Below are 8,534 nucleotides of genomic sequence, written 5' to 3'. Positions count from 1 at the left end.
AGCCACATAAGACTAGCTGGGTTCAGGAAACCAGTTTCAGGGAACACAGAAACCCAAGCTTCAGGAAAGAGAATAATCTAGGTTTTCTCCCATTCAGCCTCATCACTTATGGAGGAGGAGGTTTTCTACTCAAAAACGGCAGGAAGGTATGTCTTTGTGGCATTAAGAAGGAACAAACCTTCTCCATCATCAGTATCAACGATCACTACACAGACTCACAGCACCAGGTTCTGTAGCAGATGCCTTGATGTCAAAACCCTGTGCTGAGGAGAAGAGGTAAAATGTTAATTCCTAAGTCAACGCTGTCTTGCAACATGCCACAGACCTTCCCCCATCAGAAACTTTTTATTCCTTATAAAATTTGTGGATTTCATCTACGCACAACCACCTTGCAAAAAAAAGACTTTTTCTAACTTCATTGAGAGTTTCTCACTATGTTTGGAGTGAACTCCTCAATCTCAGATATCAGTATATAACTGTGAACACCAATTTCCACACCAACATCTGTGACTCTGGCAAAAGACAGTTCTGAACCTCAGGTGCCGAAAACAGGCAATTTTTCTTGCCCATAGCTTCTTGGAACTGGTGTTTGGGTTGGGGGGGGGGGGAAGCTAGAAAACAGAACATGAAAGATATATCATGGATATATCATATTATGTCACGATGTCCTGGTCCTAAACAATTGGTCCTGGTTCTGTCCTAAATAATGCAAATTCAGATTTTGGAGAGCTTACTGGATACGTTGATCAGATTTCACTGCATGTGTCGACCAGATTTCTACGAACTACAATGAAACACACATAGCTACTTGCATGTAGACATGCAATGTAAACATCTGGCTTGGGGCTGAATCTCACCCATAGTCGTCTTCCTCAGACAAACATCAGTATTAATACTCTTTCACATACACRTGTAATGGAGACCCTGAGGTCTCTCAGGGAAGTATAAAAATTGGATGGTCTCCAAACTTTGTTTGTTCTTTCTTGACATATCTGAGTGAATCTATTAAGCTTAAAAAGAACCAAAACCAACCTCTGTAAAAGCTATTATTTACAGTGTACACGTAACTGTTGATTACTAATGATGAAACCTGCCTACCTGTTATTCTGCATAAACTGCCTTTTCTGGGCTCCTCATGAAATCCTTATACATCGGCTAATTAACAGAGATTATTTGAAGTAATTTACATAAATATTCTACTATTTTTTTCAGAAATACAACATATTTTGAGGGAAATATGGAAAATATTACATCTAACCTCAAATGTGAGACTAGTATATAATTAGTCTTTGACATTACAGTAACATCTTCAATTAATGCAGGACATGGTAACGCAAAATTAATCCAACTCATCAAACCACTGGGACAGCCTGAGTAGTGTCATTACTAAAAGGAAGCAACACTTCAAAATTCAGGGAGCATGCAAACAATCTCCTAGTTGACAACTGTAAAATAACTTGCCATTATAGAAAAGTTTAATCCTAACAACTATGATATATCAGAAAACATGGTGTTGAATAGAGCTCTGTTTGCATATTCGGTTTGTTCAAGTAAATGGCAAATTATTTTCTCAACCTCAACAGGTCCCCAGCCTCAATGATACTTTGTGTTAATATATTTCATATGATCATTACATCTTGTACATTTTTTCCTTTTGTCTTCTCTAGTGTTGAAGTAACAGGAATGCCTGTACTAGTCACTATTTCATATGCCTCTATATATCTCATTCATCACATCTTTAAAGTTGAACAATCATGTCTTTTCATCCTCTCCTCCTGGAGTTGAAAAATTCTCATGTGGTCTGGGCTTTTCAGGCTTCTTTTATGCATCTTTTTTCTTATTTTTAATATATTTTTAGATAGGATGAATAATTACGAAAGAAGTATTGCAAGTGATAATGCCCTGCAAATAATGTAACAAGGGCACACTATACACAGACGCATTTTCTGTCCTGTTCTTCAGGCATCCTAACACTCCCTGTCAAGACTTCCAGTTGGAAAATGAATTGATGTTCTAACTACATTTAAAAAAAGAGTACCTGAGGGCTTTTTTTTCTTTTTTTCAATCTTCTGACATAAATTTAGCCCTCAACAACATATACAGGTAATTCAGATTATTCCTTCGGTTGTGCATTTCCCTACACAAGTCGTGAATTTAATAAACCAGTTTGAAGCCTCATGCCCCACCTCTGTTAGCACTTCAGCAGTAACTTGCCCTGTCGATTGACTTCGATAAAGACACAGTTGGGGCACTGTCACATCAAAGACACACCGGTTCGACTTCAACGCAGCCCAACAAGCCCTACTTAGAACTTGGCAGTAGGTTTTCAGCATAGATTTCAAGCTCACTATAGACATGAATGAAACCAGAGAGAAGGAAGATCTCATTCCCTTCCTTCACTGCTTCAAAAACAGATTTTACAATCCTCTTTGTAATATGGGATAAACATTGCTACAAAAAAGTAACAGTACAATAACTTGCCAACTTTTGCCTATCATATGTATTTTAAAAAGAAAAGGCTTATAGCTGTTAACCTGAATCCATACTGTGCAACTTGCAAAAATAACAATAAATCATGTATCTCTACCTGAAGTGTCTGAATACCAAAAAGAAAATGAAGAAACTCCACCAAATGATATTTTTGTTCTGTTCTGCAAGAAAACTCTTTCCAGATCCCAGCAGCGGCTGGCTGATGCACTAGCAGCATTTCAGTGGGCTTAATACACTTAATAAAAGCAAGAGTGAAGTACCACAGTGAATTCAAAACCAAGATTTCCCCAAGGCTCTTTGGGCCATCCTGCCTGGGAGGCAACTGCTTCTCCATGTGTCACAGATTTATCCAGAAAAATGTTGCCCCAAAACCTCTCCGTTTTGCTCACGAACACACATACTATCACTGCTCAGACAGCAACCCTTTTACAAAGGCTTCTGACACCCTAAGGTGTTTTGGTCTTCACCAACCAAAGAGTAAAATATGAAACATGAATGCAAATACAGCCTTTCAATCCAAATCTTTATCTTCCATTAAAAAAAAAAAAAAGAGAGAGAGAGAGAGAGAGAGAGAAAGAAAAAAGAAAGAAAGAAAAGAAAAAACAGAGAGAGAGAGAAAGGCTTTGATGTCATCCCAACAGGTTTTTTTCCCATCTCAGTCACTGCAGAAAGGAAACAGTTGTCCTTCTTTCAGCTCCTACTTCACAGTAGGACCCAGCCCAACATTCAGAGGGATCATTCGAAGTCCAGATCTGAAATTAATCAACTCAACTACCTGGAAGTCTTCCACCTAATACCCACTAAGGCTAACCACCACCACAACCCAAGATGCTAAAACTGCAGGCCAGCTTCCAATACTATTTTAATATAGTCTTTACCAATAGCTATCACAGATTTTTTTTTTTTTTTTTTTTTTTTGGAGTGCACTCAATTAAATTGAAGCTGGGGTTACCTACTATTTCTAAGCAGGTTAACTATATGAATGTTCAGGTAAATAACATTAGCATTTTTAATCATTCTTAATGCTGTTTAACTTTTCCCACACTGCCAAGTCTTAATGCCAAGCTGGTTTCTTCTACATAACAAAAACCCTTTGAAAATGCGCTTCTCCTGAACAATGAAGGGGGGAAAAACAAGCAAACCGACATTTTCTTTCTGTTAAAGCTGGGTAACAATAAATTACAAGCTACAAAATGGCAAGTCAAAACTAGCAGCCGCAAATGATCTCTTTCTTTAAAACATATCCCCCAGCAGTTTAAGGCTTGACACTGTGTAATACTTAGTTTCTTTCCCATTCATTCCCTAAAGGTGTAAAACATGTTGCTGCAAATTGCGGTATCACTAACCCTCCCCTTAAGGAATGTATTCGTGTCAGTACCTGAYCAGCTGCAACATGTTTTAACATCAGAGGGATGCCACATGCACTGGAGCTTAGAGCACAACTACATATATATGGCAAACACGTATGTGCAAGGTTGGAACAGCTTGCGAGCAACCAGAACAGCTATTTAGGACTCCGCAACCCAGCTTGTTCAGCGCTACCCCACACTCCTAAAAACATCCGCCCAGTAGTTTTGAAAGACTTATTTGAAGAATTACTACAGCAATATTTCAAAAGACAAGTGGTGCGACTCTGCCGAACTAATCTCTCGCGCTGTATCTAGCCTTAATGAGCCGTCACGCTGCTGCTGCCTTTGGGGACGCGTTCTTTGCTGCAGCTTCTGTTCCTCTTTCTTCCACGTGAAGCACTCGTTACACGCTCTTTCTGGGCAGCGCTCCCTTTAACTTCTGCTCCTTTTTCATCCTGGGATAACAGTAATTTTCCYTCCCTCCCTCTAAACTACGTACTGCAGGAAGCAGGGGCGTTGCTGAAGACTTGCACAAAGTTTAGCAGTGCCAAAGGGCCTTTTAAATCCTCTTGTTTCTTCAAGAATACAGCAAGATTTTTTTTTTCTAATTTGTGATCAAAACGTATCCCTTTGAACCCTTTAGTACTGCTTTCCCTCTCTGCAGTATTTCTAATACTTACCGCCCCTGTTAGGCGKTGCCAAAACCGTGTGCAACCGTCCGCACGTGGGCTCGGCCAGCCTTGGTAGATGGCATTACGTTATATAAGCTCGCTTGCYTTACGCTCTCAAAGCCTTTGCGCATTTACTGCGGTCCCGGGCTTGTCACAGGGCTGCCTGATCCAAATGCTGGCTTCTACCTGAGAGCAAAACTCCGGGCATAACTGGATATTTCTAAACCAGTAAGGCAAAAGTGGCCAGATCCATAGCTCACAACCGCTCATACTCTTGAACTGCTGCTAGTCCTTCCCTCCCCACGACTGGGGCCCGTGCCAGCGTGTGTCCTCCCCAACCAAGGGACAAGCTTGCAGGAGGTCACCCCTGCCTGGGGGACGGTGCGGAGAGTTTGGCCCTACCGGCACGAGCCGCCTTGTGCCACCTACCCACAGGGCCAGGGAACAGGGCTGCACCCATTTTTTACTCATACATATCCTCCATATGTATTTTTTCTTAGATTGTAAAATGATCTAGTCTGCAACCAAGTTTGTGGGTTTTTGAGTACAAGTAGCCACTATTCTTAAATTAGGTATTCAGATATTRTTTTTGCTATTTCTTAAATTCTTCCATTCTCAGACACTTTTTTTACTGACATATCCTGTACCCCTCGTGCAACAAAGGTTCAGAACGGTTCAAGGTCAAAAAAAGCAGCTTGTTATTCGGTATCACTACTGATGACTTCTCAATAGTATTACCTCTGCTATGAAATAAATGCTTATGCAAAGTGTAATGCAGATCCGTAATTGAGATTATTAGCTCCAATCTGGCATACAACTTCCTAACGAAAGACAAGTAGCCTTCGCCCTGCATAAGCACCAACCTTTTCAATATACTTCAATGACAAGATACAGTTCTACCAAATAAGAACTTCTTCCTGGGGTAAAGGTAGGCACGTATGAAAATGAGAACACAAACTAAGCGCAGTTACCTTCAACACAGTCTAAGGACAGGAAATCCATGAGCTGATGAAACTGCAAGATGAAGAACCGAGTGTGCACACAGCAGTATCTCTGGGAAAATCTGGGCATTATATGCTCATTAAAGTCACTCACCAACTTTGAAGTCTGGCCTACAGGTTTTTACATACGATATGATGGTATGAAAGAAACACCGTGTACTTTTTAGAACTGCCTGAAGTCACATTCCTCCCAACACGGTACACTGAAGCAAGTAACACACGTCTTCAATGAAAAATTTAGCTAAAAATGTCAATTATGTAATAGATGAGGTGCATCTGCAGAAATGCTGTTCCAGGTACGTTTAGTCACACCAGGAGAACATCACACGCAGCTTGGGGGGAAGCAGGGAGCCACCGTAAATTTGCATGCTCTTGCTGCATTTCGGCACCATGAGCCTTACCCGACTCATAGCAGAAGGCGCTGGCACGCCGTTTTGGGATGTGCTTCCCGCAGCCGCAGTGGAACGATTCCCTGTAGTTAGGGAGAGCCGAGCGGCTCGCAGCGCCGCAGAGGGGAGCGCCTGCTGCCCCTGGTGAGTCCCAGCCCACCTCCTCACCCAGCCCTCGGCAGCCCCTGGACACACCTGAAGCATTAAAGCTGCATGCATGCAATTAAAAAAAAAATTGCTTGAGTTTGAAAAGGAAAAAAAACCAGCAGCACTTGGTCCACACTGAGCCCTGGCATGCGCAAATACGGGCTCTCCATTCAACCTACAACTGAAAGGAGATGGTACTGTACAGCTGGAATTCCAGGTACCATTAACAACAGCACGCCCACGGCGTCTGCGCACCCCACGTACCTCCTGTGACCACCAGGGATCTGCACACCCGCACCTGGAGGCTACTAAAACGCATCGGGCAGAGGCAGAATCACTGCTAGAAATGTGTGCATTTTATTAGTGCTTGCTCTACTTACTGATACAAACACAAGCTTAAGTTTTAAGAGAGTTCTCTGGAATAAACAGCTATAGTTAAAAATATCCAATGACTGCTTGGGAAAACCATTCCTATCCTGTGAGCAATAACTGGAAATGATTATGTCTACTTTGATGATACAAAACTGGAAAGGAAAGAAACACAGAAGCTCGTTGAAATCAGTAGAAGAATCCCATTGACTTCATCAGCAAGAGGACTCTCACGGCAAAGAGACATTGGGTAAAGGCTATAAACATCTCTGGGAAGGACACAATATCCTTAGGTACAGAAGGTATGTTTACAGAAGAGGATAAGCTAAATGGAAACTAGCAGATACACACACAAAATAGGGACTGTGTACTTACTCAAGAGCCTCTGAACCTCAGCCACTGAATTATCTGCCTTATGAAATGCACTTGTGTCCTGTTCTTTCCAGCTAAAACACTATGAGCAGAATTCACACAGCACTGCCAAAAACAGTGCTCCACCAAAACAACTACAGGTAGTCAGCAATACTCCAAGGCATTAACATTTGTACAGCCAGGGGGCAAGATTCAGGTTTTTCATTATTTATTAATTGATCTGTACTACAAATACTAGTTACCAAGCTGTGAAGGCTACACTGCTCTGTGTAGAGTCCTGATATGAGTCTCTGAAGAAGTTCTGGGAAATATTTTCCATCATTAATTCTCATTAAGCTCCTTCCTCTCATCCTCTCCTCTGTCTGCATCTTTGAAATTGTTTATGTTTTCACATACTTGCCTGTGCTATGTTCATTCTTCTGACTGCTCTGTCCTGAAGTAAAACAGCCTAATCCTTTGCTAGTTATTTCCCTTTGGCCAGTATTACTAAAACAAGACTTTCTTGTTGGCATTCACCACCTCCACAATTGACTATCCAGAACAGAAGCATTAGACCAAAAATAACTCTGATTCAAATGCAACTTCAAATTATCAGAAAGTTATGTCTGCCACAGCTAATTTCTCCGTGACCCAGCATGCTTTGTTAGGTTTACAACCTCCCTATACAGTGCATGGCAAGAGAGCTGCATCTGCATCATTTATCTCCAATTTTACTCCAGTGTCCTAGTCCCCACACTGCATGCATGCTGGCTCACTCCTTCTGCAGTAAGCCAAGTGGTCTCTGCAGGAAGAAATCCAAGCACGGAATAATTTGCTCTAGGGTCCATTCCCTGGAGCTGCATTAAAACACACCAAATTTGACTCTCTCTACTTGGGACACTCCTCCAGTACTATTTCAAGAAAGTCACGCACCCTCAAACTTCCTCTTGATATGCCTCAGAGCACATAACGCAAGTCTGGTGGACTTTGGGGGCACATTTAATTGAAAATCCATGAAAAACTATCATTAGGTATTATGGATACAGGAGGCATATGGCTGTATGGCTACGTGGGCAAGTGTTATGCTAATGGTCTGGTCTGTTCCAGAAGTTTCAAGCCTCGAGCAGCAAGGGATAAGCCAGTTCATACTAATCAGCCCAAGGGCCAGGACACTCTCCCCTGTGTGCTTCTCAAAGACAGAAACCCACCTATTCAAGCTACAAACCAAAAATGTACAACCACAGTGAGATAGCACCAGTCATAACCAAAAGGGAACACTGAGCACAGCAGTGCTTTTAAATCTTGTTCCTTTCCTGAGTTTTGGCACCACAGTCAGATTTGTCAAGAGACACCTGTTCTTATTTAGAATCTAGAATTAGAAATCCTCTTCTCAATAGGTATTTTCAACCGTATTTTAAGTAAATTGGCATAATGTACCCTTTAGTTTCTAGCCACAGATAGTAGTGGTTCTATCAGTGTTCATTTTCCCTTACAAATGTGTGATCACAGAAGCATACAAAGTGAAAGAAAGAAGTGCAATGCCCTTCTCAGACTGAGTGTTCAAGCCAACCAGTCTCATTTTCCRAGAGAATACCATGGCATTTTGCAGGAGACTCATCTTAGAGTAGATATGGGCTCATAGCAAAAACAGTTCTGAAGCCCTGGGCTCCAGGGAAATGGTGAAGTCAAACAGGGAAAAACATGTGGAATTTAGATCTCTCTCTGGTTATGCGGTAGTTGATGGATCTCATCATGAACACGGCTTKG

The 8,534-nt window shown here is 41.6% G+C and overlaps 1 protein-coding gene across 1 annotated transcript in view; it reads right to left on the bottom strand.

The window, feature by feature from the left end:
- The window catches only part of DST (dystonin), a 300,486-nt gene that overhangs the window by 155,801 nt on the left and 136,151 nt on the right, over window positions 1-8,534 (bottom strand). The window lies entirely within an intron of this gene.

The sequence above is a fragment of the Rhea americana genome, unplaced genomic scaffold, assembly GCF_003343005.1.
Source record: "Rhea americana isolate MKP2758 unplaced genomic scaffold, rheAme1 scaffold_94, whole genome shotgun sequence".
In the NCBI taxonomy this organism is placed as follows: domain Eukaryota; kingdom Metazoa; phylum Chordata; class Aves; order Rheiformes; family Rheidae; genus Rhea; species Rhea americana.
This window is presented reverse-complemented; position numbering and strand designations above follow the sequence as displayed.